Source organism: Aethalodelphis obliquidens, unplaced genomic scaffold (genome assembly GCF_003676395.1).
Source record: "Aethalodelphis obliquidens isolate GAN/ISIS:26980383/991018 unplaced genomic scaffold, ASM367639v1 scaffold24, whole genome shotgun sequence".
NCBI classification, from domain to species: domain Eukaryota; kingdom Metazoa; phylum Chordata; class Mammalia; order Artiodactyla; family Delphinidae; genus Aethalodelphis; species Aethalodelphis obliquidens.
The window spans coordinates 18141932-18156542 of record NW_020837968.1 but is presented as its reverse complement, the minus strand read 5'-3'; the positions used below and the strand labels follow the sequence as shown (position 1 = coordinate 18156542).

Genomic DNA, 14611 nt, shown 5'->3' with positions numbered 1-14611 from the left:
TCAGAAGTGGGAAGCCCCCTCAGGGATCACATGGTGCAAGCCCCGCCGGCTCCTGGCGAAGGAACGGTCCCAGGGGTCTCTAAAGACCTCATCCACGGGGCTGAAGGGGAGCGCGTGGCTCTTACGAGCCTGGGCACACGCTCCCTGGTGACCAGAAAGCTCCTTATCCTTCTCTTCTCCAAGCGGGATGTCTGTCAATCGCGGGCCTGTGACCCTTCCCGAGAGGCCTGGCCCTCCAGCCCCCAGGGCCCCTGAGAGCCTCACGGGCCTCTCTGCCCGCACCTCCATTCAGGAGCCGCCTCGGCGAAAGGAACCCAAAGGCTCAGAACTGCCCCCGCAGTGCCCCCCCATCACCTCCTGCCCCCGGAGGGCGCGGGGGGCCGCTATTCCGCAGCCCCCCCCCGCCCCGGCCCCCCCCACCCCCTGTGGAAGGAAGCGCGTTCCCCCCCCCCCCCCCGCCGCCCTCCCCACAACCTGGAGAGAGAGAACCGAGACAGGAAATGAGCTCAAAAGCCCTAGCCACAGAAAGGGCGGCTCCCTCAGGCAGGCGCTGCAGGTGGATCCAAGTTCCCTAAGCGCGGAGACCTCACTGCGGCCCCACCCCGCTCCTCTCCTGTAGCGTCAGGACCTGGAGCGCTTGAACACACCACTTGGTCGGAAAGCCTTGCACACGGTCTGTCCTTGCTGCACCAACGGGGCCAGCAGCACCCCCTGCGCTTGCCAAGGCTGAGGTGAGGAAAAAACACCCCCAAGACCCTGGACGGGGCCCAGCTCTCAGCAGCTGCGGTGGCTCCAGGCCCGTCACTTCGTTGCTGGGTCTCCTTTTCCACAGGGAGTTGTGGTGAGGCTGAGATGAGAACACGTGTGAAGTGTCGTGTAAACTGGTGGATAACAATAACCCGTCAGTCCGCCTTCTTCCTGCCTGTCCTACCTGGTGCCTTGTCAAGTTATTGGGAGGGGGCTAGCCAGGGGTAGGAGACGCACCTAGGGTGCTCATCCAGTTCATGATGCCTCTTGTTTCTCTGGAGAATATGTCCCTCCATGTCCTGGCTGTGTGACCTTCAGCAAGTGACTCAACTTCTCTGTGCCTCAATCAGACATTGGCTAAATGGGAGTAATATTATTAATACCTAGCTCATGGGGTTGTCATGAGGATTAAACAACGCATGTAAAGTACTCCATTCTGTAAGTGCCTGGCACATAGTAAGCGATCAACAGGAGTCAGCTCTGGGTATGCCCCACCCCTGGGGGAAAAGAAGCAGAGGCCAGCAAAGGGGCATGGCTGATTCTTGTTGGCGTTCCAGTGCCGGGACACTGTTCTGTACCTCCATCTTTAGGTTCCCGCTGCTTTCTCATCCTCTTTCCAGTGAATCACCTTTTTTGGGTAAAAGTTAGGATCTCTGTTACTCCCGACTGAACCTTAACACTGGAATGTAAAAGAAACAACAAACATCATTTTCCTAAACTAAATTAATCTCACCTCAAGCTTGTATCTCCCCGAGGGGGATCGTCCACTTTTTATTTCTGGAGAACCCCTCCCCCCAATTCCATGGGCTCATCAGGAGTCCCGAGGGTTTCAGGGGAATAGGAACACGAGAAGGGGCCTGGGCCACAGTCCTGGGTGGTCATCGCTGCCTCTCCTGTTCCTGAGCACTGCCTCCACCTCCAGAGGCTCCGAGACGTCCCCCACAGGGTCTTCCTGGATGGCCACGGGCACGCACAGGGAGCTCTGTGGACTTGTGCAGGGCACCTGCCATGTCGCCTGGGCAGTCTGACCTTCCCGCTGGAGGAGTCCGAGGCCTACGCTCTGTCGCTGCCAGGCCTTGGCCAACCCAAGTGGATGTTCTTGGGCCTCAGCAGCCCCTGAAGCAGCAGCAGTCAGTCGGCCTTCTGTCCCCATCTCTCCTTTTCTCTGAGAGCCCGGCTGAGGAGCGTGAGGCCTGTCTGTCTTTCCAGATTGAGGAAGTGAACCTTCCTCCCGTTTCATTCCTCACGCGCAGACAGTTTATTTCACAGCCATCCTGCACACTTGCGTGAACAAAGAACAAAGAATGTGGCTCACCACCCAGTTCTGCAAGGGTTAAGTCTTAACCCACTGCGGTCCCACCAACCGTGCACCCTGAGAGGCATTCAGGTTAAGAAACAGGACGAGACACCCTGTGCTTTGGATAAATGGGCCCCTAGATAGTTAGATGTATATCTCAGGAAGAATTCCCATGACCCTATATTTTTGCATCTTCCCATACATAAGAAAGCACTAAAATCGTTAACTGGAGATATCTGTTCTTTGTGACTAGCAGTCATCTTTTACCAGGATGTATGCTTGATTGCAAGTATTTCCCAGCCAAAAATCATATATAAACTGGCTTTTCCCCTCTTTTCTTCAGAGCAGTTTCCTCTGAGCTGCTGAGTGGCGTCTCTGGGCTATAGTCCTCAGCAGGACCCTGAATAAAACTTAAACTCACAACTCTCATGCTGTGTGTCTTTCTTTGAGTCAACAGATGTCTCAAAGGAGGCCACGGGGTTCAGGGGAAATGACGCTGAAGTCTTGGCAGGCAGATTCTTAACCACTGCGCCCCCAGGGAAGTCCCCCGCTGTGTGTCTTTGCATGTGACGATTCCTCATCCTGGGTGCCTGGGCTCCACCCGAGAATCTCCCACCTGTCCCTCTAGATTCAGCGTCACCCCTCCCAGGGCCTTTCTGTGCACACCCACCCCCAGCTGCTCACCTTTCTGGCTTCATTTAGCCTGACCTCTGACAACACCAGCCCTTCCCTCGTCTTCCTTTGGATTACATCTTGCCCTGTTTTCTCGGTTTCCTCCTGCTTCCCCGGCTGCCCCTCCTCCGTCTCCTTCAGCTCTGCCCATCTCATCACTGGTGTTCCTCGCTGCCCCTCTCCAGCCCTCCCCACTCTCTCTCCCTGGGGGATCTCCTCCCCATGGCCTCCTGGATACTGACGCTCCCAGATCTGCGCCTCCAGCTGGACCTCTGCGGAGCACGAGGCTCTGGACTCCGGCCGACTCCACACCCAAAAGTCACATCAGCTGAGCGTGTCCACGCCTCAGCTCATCGTCCCTCTTCCCGCATCCCTCTCTGTAACATAGCATCTCAGGTGCACGTGGCTTTGGAGCATCCTTCCAGTTCACAATAACCCCCTTAATCACAGCCACCTGTCCACCTCCAGCCATGTTACCCCCTCCCCTCCCTTGGTGCTGGGTCACTTCCCGTGGTTCAGCAGGACACCTCCGCCCAGGTGAGCGCGAGCCAGCTGGCCATTCAGTCTCTTCCCTGGGAATTTGGAACCAGGTGGTGCTGGTGTTTCTTCAGGTGAATTGGCCTATTCTCTGTGGGTGGGAGCTATGGGAGAGGCATTTTCCACCACCCTGGGGCCTGGAGAAGCAGTGGGAGTCAGTCTGAGGAGAGCTGTGCAGGCAAGATCAAAGGTGAGAAGGCTGAGCCTGAGGCCGAGGCCGGAACGTGAGGTGGCAGAGCAGGGGTCATGCGCCCATTGTACAGATGCTGAAGGAGAGTCCAAGGGAAGAACGATGTGGTCCCCAGGTCAGTAATCCAGGCTTTTCGGCCTTGACCCTCCTTCCCTCAAGTTCGTCCCGTGCCCCTGAGCTTTTGCTCTCTGCAAGCAGGAGGGTCCCCTGAATCATCTGAAAGCCCGTCATGCTTTGGGTGGCTGGACCCCCCTGCATCTCTGCAGCTGTGCCCCTCTGCTGTTCCTGCCTCTTCCCCAGTGCACTCCTGACAAAGGGGTTGAGAGCAGGGAGGGCGGGACTGACGTGCTGAGTCTGGGCTGGTTTAGGGCCAGGTCATTCTTTATCTGGGTTTTCACAGAACAAAGCTGTGCTGTTCCTCCTGGCAGCAGGGGTCCTGGGGTGAGGAGGGGCGCGTACGCCTCTTTTGTGTTCTCTTCTAGCCTGGCCTGCGAGCCCAGCAGGCCCAAGATGCTGCAACCCGGACCGGCACAGCCGGCAGCGACTGGGGAGGGCCGCATAGTCCCAGCAGAGTAGCAGAATGTTTGCCAGAAAACTCCAACAGGCCATCTGCTTCCAGAGAGCAGAGCACACGGTCTTGAGAGAGGCAGCCAGCAGGAGCTGTGGAGCCACAGAGGGCTGTCCTAAGGGAGTTCCTTTTTTAAAGGTTTGTTTTATCTATCGTTGGTTCATTTGGGTTTGAATGTGTTTGAAAGCAGCCCCTCTAGGCCTTGGCCAGCTGCTGCCCTGCCCCGCACCTGCCCTCCAGACCCTAGCGGACATCCTCAGACGAGAAGGGATGAGGGACAAACAGTGGATGCAAGGCGAAGGAGAAGGGCGTGGGTCCTCCAGGTCCTTCAAAAGCAATCTATCCCTCTGGGTTAGCTCTGGCAGGGGCAGGAAGCTCCACACGCTGTTCACGCCCAAAACACTCAAGGGCAGCTGGAGGGGAGAGAAGTACCTCAAAGGAAAAGTGGAATCACCTCCCTAGCTGGGCCATTGCAGTGGCCATGGTTCGCAGCAGGGCCGTGAAAGGCCCCCGCTGGGGGAGATGACCCGCACTCTCTGTCACTTTTACCCTGTAGATGCTGATTAGCAATTCAACCCTGGAAAGTTTTGCTTCTTCATTTTTATTTAATCATATTTTATTTATTGATATTTATTTATTTTTGGCTGCACTGCGCGGCCTTCAGTGCAGGGATCTCAGTTCCCTGACCAGGAATCGAACCCGTGCCCCCTGCAGTGGAAGCGTGGAGGCTTAGCCGCAGGAAAGTCCCAGGTTTTGCTTCTTGGGCTAAAAAAAAGCAACAAAGGTGGAGCCCTCATTGGGGTAATAGTGAGAAGCGACCCCCATTTTCGCCTGAAAGCCCTGGTGGGGAGAGCTGCTCCCAGGCGGGCGGGTCATTCAGTCATTCAGCAAGTGTTTATCTAGAGGCGGTGACGTGAAAGGGTCCTGAAGGATAGGTGGTGTCCTATGTGGAGTGTTTGGACGTGGCAGCAGAGGAGAGGAGCTTGCAGAGGTTAAGGGCGGGAGGGGGATGATGGGTGGTGGCTGGCTGGCCATTTTGGCTGTGTGTGGAGTGTCTGGACGTGGCGGCAGAGGTTAAGGGCGGGTGGGGGGTGATGGGTGGCGGCTGGCTGGCCATTTTGGCTGTAGTTGCTGCTTTTACGTGAGATCAGGTTTTCCTCAAGCGTGACAAACAAGAAAGAGTAGTGGCACAGGCTGGCTTTCTGAGCAGAATTCAAACTTTGGTCAAAGCCCATTACAACCAATTTTGTGTCACAATAAACATACTCTACAGTTTAAAAAACCCTCAGCTAACTATTCGATATTGTTGAAACCCTGAATATGCTCCCAAAGCAGTAAACCAGAAACCCTGGCTGTTCCTCGCTCTCGGTTGAGAGGCCGTGGTCATCTGTATCCTTCCGCGAGCATTTGCATTCTTCGCAGCAGGAAGGGCCGCCCGGGAGCCTGCAGATGACAGACACCCACCGGGGCTCAGCTGGTGTCTAGAGGCATCCAGGACTGGAGGATTAGACACTCTCTCTCCTGCTCTCCCTACCAGGTGCCGGTAGGAGGACTGTCCTCAGTGGTTCTCACATAGGTCTGCGCTCCCCGTCTCCTAACCTCACCCTCACTCACTCCTCCCCCGACTATGATCTGAAACGTCCCTCCTCTGACTCCCAGTGGCTGCCTGTCCTCACCCCGCCTAAGGGCTGACACCTCCAGCCTCCCCTTCTGGGTGCCCAGGGCTCAGTCCCCGGTGAGCCTTTCCCTTTGCTTCCTGACTGTTCACCACATCCTTCTCTGGCTGCTCTTCCTCTGCCCACCCCCTCCCCGCCCTAAGTATCAGGAACCTCAGGTCTCCATCGTTGTTTCTCTCCTCTTCCCCTCTTCCTACGAGACTCTTACGCGTGCTCTCATTCACTCCCGAGGAGAACAAATATATCCGATGGTGTGGAAATCTGTCATTTCCTGGCCTCCTCTCTCAAGCTCCTGTTCCATTAACCCGTTGTTACATGGAATATCTACTGGCTATCCCAGGGGCATCTCAAATTCATCATGTCCCAGGCTAAACTTGTCCCCTTCCCCCCAAATCCTTGCCCCTCCGTCAGTATTCTTTTTTTTTTTTGAAAAACTGTATATAGTTTATATATAATTTGGTTTAAATATTAATTTTATATAGGACCCCTTGTTCCACGTTTGGAATGCTCTAGCTTGTCCCAGTTTGGTCCTAATATATAGGTGATTCAAACTTTCTCTGCCACCTCATATGTGCCTGGTGATTCCCACAGTATTTCTCCCTCCCTCCCTTCCTCCCTCCCTCCCTCCCTCCCTTTCTTTCTTTACTGGGGTATAGTTGTTCTACAATGTTGTGTGAGTTTCTACTGTACAGCGAAGTACAGTTCCCTGTGCTATACAGCAGGTTCTCGTTAGTTATCTGTTTTATACATATTAGTGTATATATGTCAATCCTAATCTCCCGATTCATCCCCAACCCCCTTTCTCCCCTTGGTGTCCAAACGTTTGTTCTCTACGTTTGTGTCTCTGTTTCTGCCTTGCAAACCGGTTCATCTCTCAGAGAGAGACGTCCCCTCCTCCAGCCAACCCACCCAGAAGCCCGGGGGTTAGAGGAATGAGGCTTCAGAGTCGAACCACTTGGTGCAAATTCCAGTTCCACCACATCCTGTGTTAGCCTGGCAAATTCCTGAATCCCTCTGTGCCTCAGTTTCCCAGAATAAAAACAGCCCTTCTTAGAGAGTTACAGTGAGGAACAGAGGAGATGTTCCATGGGTCACGGCCATACAGAAGGCGCTCAATAAATACGAGCTGTTATTAGCTCCCTTCCAACGAGAACGAGAATGACAACAATACACACACACACACACAACCCTGTGGGCTCTACCTCGTCTCCACATTCAGGCCCCTGTTCTCCACCTGCATGACCACAGCCTTGACTCAGACCTTCCTTATTTCTGCCCTGAACTGCTGCAATAGACTCCCTCACCCTCCATGTTCCCTCTACTCCAGTCCAGCTGGAAAATCCTTTTTTTAAAAAAATATATATAACAGCTTTATTGAGATATAATTCACATACCACATAATTCATTCATTTAAAATGTATATTCAGTGGGTTTTAGTATATTCACAGAGTTGTGCAAACATCTCCACCACCATTCTCCTCTCCCCAGAGCATGTCTGACAAGTTGGGACAAAGCAATGGGAGTTTGAAGATTTCTGACAGGCACGTTCCTAGAAACTTTTAAAAAATTTTAAAATAAATGTTCCAGGAGGACTTCCCTGGGGGCGCAGTGGTTAAGAATCCACCTGCCAATGCAGGGGGCTTGGGTTTGAGCCCTGGTCCGGGAAGATCCCACATGCCAAGGAGCAACTAAGCCTGTGTGCCACAACTACTGAGCCTGCGTTCTAGAGCCCACAAGCCACAACTACTGAAGCCCACGAGCCACAACTACTGAAGCCCACGCCCCTAGAGCCCGTGCTCCGCAACAAGAGAAGCCACCGTGATGAGAAGCCCGTGCACCATAACAAAGAGTAGCCCCTGCTTGCTGCAGCTAGAGAAAACCCGTGCAGAGCAACAAAGACCCAACGCAGCCAAATAAATAAAATTAAAAAAAAAAAAAAAAAAAGGTTCCAGGAGATACGGTTCTGCCCTAACAAAAGAGTCTCTCAGGTGCGGGTCTCCAAAAGGTCACCAGGTTACATTACTCAGCACTGGGTGAAGAAGTAACTGAATGGCAGGGGACTGGCTGCAAAGGGCCACCACTCCAGGGAGGGAGACTTTTCTTTCTCCACACTTGCTACTCAGAGGGCATCTTATTATACCACCACCGCATCTGTCCTTGTGAAGAAAGGACAACAAGCTGCCTCACGCACCAGGGCAGTGTGTTCAGTCTTTCACTCCCTTAGCATTTGGGGAGCACCTGCTATGCCTTGTTCTAGGGCTGGGAAAACAGACAAACTCCCTGCCCTGCAGGAACGATTCTAGCTTGGAAAAACTGATGAATGGAGTGACACGGGCGGAAAGGGCTCTGGAGAAAAGGAAAGGAAGTATGGGGTGGTGGGGAGCTGTCATTTTCAACGGAGTGGTCAAGAAAGACCTCACCGGGAAAGTAACATTGGGGTAAGTAAGACCTGAAGAAGAGAGAGAGAGCACCCGGCAGTGCTGGAGGATGTTCAGGCAGAGAAGGCAGCATGTGCAAAGGCCCTGCGGTGGAAGCCAACAGCTAGGAAGCCAGGGTGGCTGGAGCTGAGTGGGCAGAGGGGGAATGTTAGGGGATGAGGCCAGTGAAGGGTGTGGGCGTGGCCTTCTGCACCACTGTGAAAGAAGGGAAGCCACCGGAAGGTTTGAAGCAGACACATGACATGTCCTCAAGTTTTAAGAAGAGAACATCAATCGGTGGCTGTGTGGAAAGCAGCCTTCAGGGCAAGGGCAAATACAAGGGATCAGTTACAAGGCTGTTACAATAATTCAGGCAAGAGATGGTGGCAGTGAGGGTATGAGAAGTGGTCAGTTTCTGGATACGCAGCATTTTGGAGGTAAAGCTAACAGGATTTCCTGACAGGTCAGATATTTCTATTTTAACACAGAATAGAAACAAATAAAAGAGCCCTGGATTCGATTTCAACAAGCCTGGCTTATAGTTCTGGCTCTGCCTCCTGCTAGCCATGAGACGAGGATAAGCAAATCAGCCCCTTAGATCCCAGCTCCCTTATTTGTAAAAAGGAAGTGAGAAATACCTGCCCCTTTACCCGACAGGTTTTGTTGAGAGTCTCAAAAGAGAAACTGAGGGTGACCACTCACTGAAAGCTGCAGAGTGCCATGCTTCTGCCAAATAAAAAAACCTGATGATTTGTTTTAATGACAATTATATTTCTCTCCATCAGTGGAGTCTCTTACCTTGGGGAGGGGGTGCCAGAGGGATCAGCTCCCTCTCTCTGCCTCCCCTCTGGGTGCTGGTGTGCTGGGGTCGGGGACCTTCCCCTTCCTATAACCTACCAAAAGTGCCACGGACAGCTCTTCAGTTTGTGCCCTGTCCAAGGGCTCCTGGGTGAGATGCAGTGTGTGCCCCGCTTCAGACCTTGTACCCTGATGGACGGCTGCATCTGCCCCAGGACTGTTCCTTGTTTTGTTTTATTTTTTTTCTCTTATTTGCACAAGACAGAGGACCAGGCAGCCCCAGCTGCCCCTAATTCAGCAGCTGAGGCAGAGAAGGGAAGATGCAGGTAGGGGATGACGTGGTGAGCTCATATCTTCCCTGTTAGAGTAGTTTCTGTGGCCAGTCTTACAGGAGAAAACATTCTCTGGGGAAATCTTTCTTTTTTTTTTAATAAATTTATTTATTTATTTTTGGCTGCGTTGGGTCTTTGTTGCTGCGCGCAGGCTTTCTCTAGTTGCGGCGAGCGGGGGCTACCCTTCGTTGCGGTGCGTGGGTTTCTCCTTGCAATGGCTTTTCTTGTTGTGCAGCACGGGTTCTAGGCGCGCGGGCTTCAGTAGTTGTGGCGCACGGGCTTAGCTGCTCCGCGGCATGTGGGATCTTCCCGGCCCAGGGCTCGAACCCGTGTCCCCTGCAGTGGCAGGTGGATTCTTAACCACTGCACCACCAGGGAAGCCCGGGAAGTCCTTTTAACTTGGATTGACGTGGGTTGCACAAGGCAAAATTCCAGGGCTCTGGAATCATTTGAATGCTAGAGAAGGAAAGGAAAAAAAAGCAAATTAGGGATCCTGCCACCGGCCCCTTTCAAAGTGACGCCACTGTAGAGAAAAGATGGAAACTCGAGATTTCGGCGGATGTGTTACACTGCGTCCCACCCGATCGGGTGCTTAGGGTGCCGAGGGCCGGATCCCACCTTGTCCTGACCCCCTGCTTTGACCGCTCACCTTCTGACCCTGAAATTCCAGTGTGGCTCCCCTTTGGCGTGATCTGTGCCCAGCCTCTGGCTTGGTTAGCAGCTGGCCGCTCTAGCGGGCAGGCCTGGTGTCCCAGCCTGGCCTCAGGCCATGGTGAGAGGGCTGCACATTTTCAAGGTCATTATCTCTCCTCCAGGTTCCCCAAACCAGGCGAGAAGCAACTTTGGTAGAATGGGTTTGGTAATGTATTGTGTGTAGGGTGAGCCTCTGTTTTTCTCCGTCTTTCCTCTGCACGCTTCTCCTGGAAGGAGTACCCTAATTACCCTCTGGAGTAGCACCCCTCCCCCACTCCTAGATCATGACCTTTGGGCCGGGGGTGGGGGGGTTAAATCCAGCTTAGCAACATGGCGGCCGTGGGACTTGCGAGCTTCTCACTGGGGAGGGGTAAATGTCCCAGGCAGAGCAATGACATGAAATGAGCCTTCCCAGAGGATCTTTGGGTCAGACGTTCCCTACTGGACCTAACGACAGGAAGGACGGCCTGAATCTTGAGCTGCTGGGGCCTGACAATGAAACCAACCTGCAGCAGAGGCGGAGCGAAGAGCTGCCTCTCTCCTGATGGCATCACGTAAGCCACTGGATCAAGCTCTACTGGAAGTACCAGATCTATCCCTGCCCTTCCCCAAAAGGCACCAATAAAGTAATTTCCTTTTTTTTTTTTTTTTTTTTTTTGCTTAAGCCCCTTTTTTTTCTCCTTGCAAATTACTGCAAAGATCCTTACTGCATAGACCACAGTTCAGAGAGGGCTGCTGCCCATAGCGGTGTAGCAGAGTGAGGTTATATGGGCCACTGTGACCTTCCTCTGACATAAAGCCGAAGGCTTTGGCTGGGACAGTTGGTAAAGCTGGAGTTACACTGGCTAATGGTGAGCTATGCCTCAGGAGCTTGTCCTGCCTCAGAGGGGACTGGCGGGTCAGACACAGGGGCTGACCTGGGCCCCTCCTGGACCAGCAGCCTCCCCTGAGGCCTGGCCTGCACTTCCTGTCTCTCTGACTCACTCTCTCTGTGCCCCACCTTTTCTACATCTGCTGAAATCCTGCCCACCCCTCGAGGCCCATCTGGAACGCTGCCTGCTCCTGTCACCCCTGCTGCTCCTGTCACCCCTGCTGGCTCGTCCCCAGCACAGGAGCCCTCTCACTGTGGTGGGGACGGCACTGCGTAACAGGAGGGCCAGGCTGCCTTGAGGCCGGAGGGCTGAGGCCTGGCTCTGCAGCCTTCTAACTGTGTGAACCTGGGCACGCGGCTTGACCTCTTTGAATCTGATTGCCCTCATCTGTAAAATGGGAACGACACTCTACCTCGAGAGTACAGACCTCGCAGGACCTGGATGCAAGGTCCCAGAGAGGCAATGAGACTCCTGAGGGAGGTAGGGTGCAGGCAGAGGGGCCCAGATCACCGCTCACAGAGCCCCGTGCTGTAGCATGGGACGCAGCTGCAGAATGATTCCTGCGGGCTCACGCTCCCCCAAAGTCCTCCACGGGGGCCTGGGGACAGCATGGAGGTGGGCCTAGGTGAGAAGGTTTTCTGTGCCCTGAGCTACACACCCCCTGTGGCCGGGCACTTGCACCCCACATTTCCTCCTTTCTCCGGACCTCAGTGGAGAGGGCAGATTCTACAGGGACAAGGGTGGATTCTTCCCCATCCTGTGAGCTCGACAGGTGAGCCCAGCCCAGTGGCATACAGATGCCTCTTTAACTGGATTGAGAAAGTGGAGTGTTTCCCCTCCCCATTAAAAAAAAAAGGTTGAATTAAGCAGAGCTCCAGGCAAATGCAGAGGCTGAGAACAAGAAAGGTCACGTTTGTTGTTCCTCAGATACAGCCCTGCAATCTCAGCTCTCCACCCTGTTGCGGGTTCCTTCACTCATTCAGCTTTACAGAAAGCGTGTTTCTAGAATTCCTAGTCTGAGGGAGGCTCCTGGGGCACAGAGTGAGGAGGGGCAGGTCTGTTCTCAGGCTGCACAAACAGCGGGCACCCCAGGCAGAAGGCCTCAGACACCATGAGGAACATCCAGACAGACGGAGGGGCTGGACCCCAGAGGCCGGCCGGATGCCAGACCCTGCGAGGGCTGACCCTGGCCTCCCCCGCTAAGCTGACTCTTCCTTTCCTCCTAGAGTGGACAGACAAGCTGAAAACCAAGTGGGTTGAGCTTCCTTCTCCTTAAATCTCTGGCAGGGACAGGATGGAAGCTGGGGGCTGGGAAGGAAGGGAAGCCAAGGTCTGGCCGCAAACCTCTGATCACGGCGGCAGAGGGGCCAGACCCTAGGGGGCAGGAGGGCAGTGCCCTTCACGTGCTTATCCAGCTGTCAAATAGCCGAATGCTTGGGTCCAAGTGCCAGAGGATGAGAGGCTTTTGAGAAGGGAGAGCTGTGAGGAATCTCCGAGTCAGATTTACACCAGGACAATAAACTTCTGGGAGAATTGCAAGACCCTTAACCAGCACAGCTTTGCAAAAATCCCCCAAGCCTCGCATCCTCTGCTGTGTGCTTGGTTCAAGGTATAAATATTCACTGTGATTCAGTCAGATGAAGCAAAGAATAAATATTATTCTGGGCTAAAGGAATAAAAAGTCCAGAGGCAAACGACAGGGATGTGTCTAAGACGACTGAATGTTTTCCTTGAACATTGTGGGTTTCCAAAGATCTCTTGATCCCAAAGAGATGCTTTTAGTCAATAAAATACTGAATAAAATGCATCATGTTTCCAGAACCAAGTCCAATTCCATTGGGAGGAAAAACGAAATCAGACCACATGGCGATGCTTGGAATACTGGGAAGAAGGCCCTTTAGAGTGGGTACTGTTCTGAATCTTTGGATGAGAAGGGACAGAAAGACAGACTGACCAGCTGTGACTGCCCACCATTTCACCGTGGTGTGTGCTCAATTCCAGACCAGCCCCTAATCTGGGGAGGGAGGTCAAGGCCAGATCAGAGGGCAGCAGACGAGGCAGGGGCAGTGGAGATGCCTCACAGCCCCAGGGAGACCCTGGGTCCTGGGAGGGCAGGGATTAGTGTCTCCCTGGAGGCAGACTCAGTGGGATAGTGTGGAAATGGGGTGACAAGGAAGGAAGGAAAAGGAGAGAAGGCAGAGAGAGGAAAGCGGCCTCTCCCTGTTCTAAATACCAAGTGCAGTAGGAATCCTTCCAAGTTCAGTCCCGGCCCCCTCCATTCAGGGGGCTGCTTGCAAGGATGCCCTCCCTCCCACCCACCGCTTGCTGGGTCTGACTTGGACGCCCCCCTCTGGGCCCCATTGTCTCTCCCACTGGGCTGTGGCCTGGCCCTAGCACAATGCTTGCAAACCGCAGGTGCTCCAGAGGTGATGTCTTGAATGAGTGAACATCTGTCCGCTATCCATCTGCAAGATGCCTGAAGCCCCTTCTCCAGCGTCCTGAGGGGGGTGTGCCCTTTACTGCGGGCTCGTGGTCCCAGGCACTGTGCAGAAGGCCCTCCGTGCAGTGCCTCAGGGGTGCCAACTATATCGTTTTCTTTCTGGCAACAATATTTTGGATCATTAGAAGTGTCTTTGAGATGCAGCTTTTTAATTACAGAATGAATACTGTCCCTGGGAAGGGGCCTTTTCCCAAACGCTCCAGGAACAACTTGGCAGGATGCCCTTCCAAGGGAAGCGCAGCCCAACCAGTGCCTGTGGCTGTGACAGACCCAATGTCCTGTCCAAACAGGAACCCAAAGAGGGGCTCCTAGGGGAAGAGCAGAGGCCCCCTGCTCACCAGCTCCCTAGCATCCCCCCACCCCAGGAGGTCCCTTCGGCCATACGCCAAAGGCTGGGAACTAGGGCTTCTGCAGACATAGTCCCCTCCACCTGTATTAAAATATTCCCTCCGCTCCATGCAAAATGGCACCATCTTCCTGGAGCTTTAGGGCCGGTGTGTGTTGACGTCTGTCAGCCGAGCCAGCAATGACTTTCCCATGTGTGTCAGGCCCAGTCACACACACAGCTCTTCTCTTTGTTCTCAGGAACCAAACAGAGCCAGGAGGGCCAAAGCTGGGAGGGGGCTTCCGGAAACATCCGGCGTGGCTGGACAGAGGTGAGCCGTGACCCTGGCTCGCTGCAGAGCGCCAGCCTGCCCCCATCCCCTGAGAACTCCACATCCTGGGGTTCTCCTGGGCTGACTCCCTGTCTTGGGAGCTGGGTATTTATATTCATATCCCAAATGCTAATTAAGATCAAAGTGACTCTGCTGTTCACTCTGGGGGACCGCAGTCTGGACAGGTGACACAGCCTCTGCCAGTCCTCCAGGGGCACCAGCCTGCAAGGGCTTCTCTCGGGGAACCGCCAACATCATAGTCTGCCTTGGGGGTGTGCTTGGAAACTAGTTAAAGGTGTCAACTATGTTGACACTCAGACATTTCCTCAAATAAGCATGGTAGAACCACTCCCAGTCTTGCTTTTCCAATCTTGTTTACCTGCTGAGCCAGGGGTAGCAGGTGGCAGAGAGCTGCAGGGAGGCTGTTTTCTCTCCCCCTTGATGGGTCCCCAAAACCTTGGGAGCCAGTGAGGTTCACACTGCCTGTGCCGTCAGGATGCCTTTGATGTGACTGTCAGAGAGTATGTCTTCTTGTGGCTCCATCAGGATGTCCCATTTCATGAAGCTTCAGTATTTCTATCCTTAAATGGCGTATCCTCACTGAAACTCTGTGGTCTCTTCTCAAGCAATTTTCTGGTAAAACGTTTTCCTGGCTA

The 14611-nt window shown here is 53.8% G+C and overlaps 1 long non-coding RNA gene across 1 annotated transcript; it reads left to right on the top strand.

Moving 5' to 3' along the window:
• Positions 1–556: 556 nt before the first annotated feature.
• LOC113628557 (uncharacterized) lies at positions 557–10573 on the top strand. The gene is made up of 2 exons (XR_003436141.1): positions 557–4149; positions 10050–10573. It is a non-coding gene; the product is annotated as an uncharacterized LOC113628557 (long non-coding RNA).
• Positions 10574–14611: the final 4038 nt, after the last annotated feature.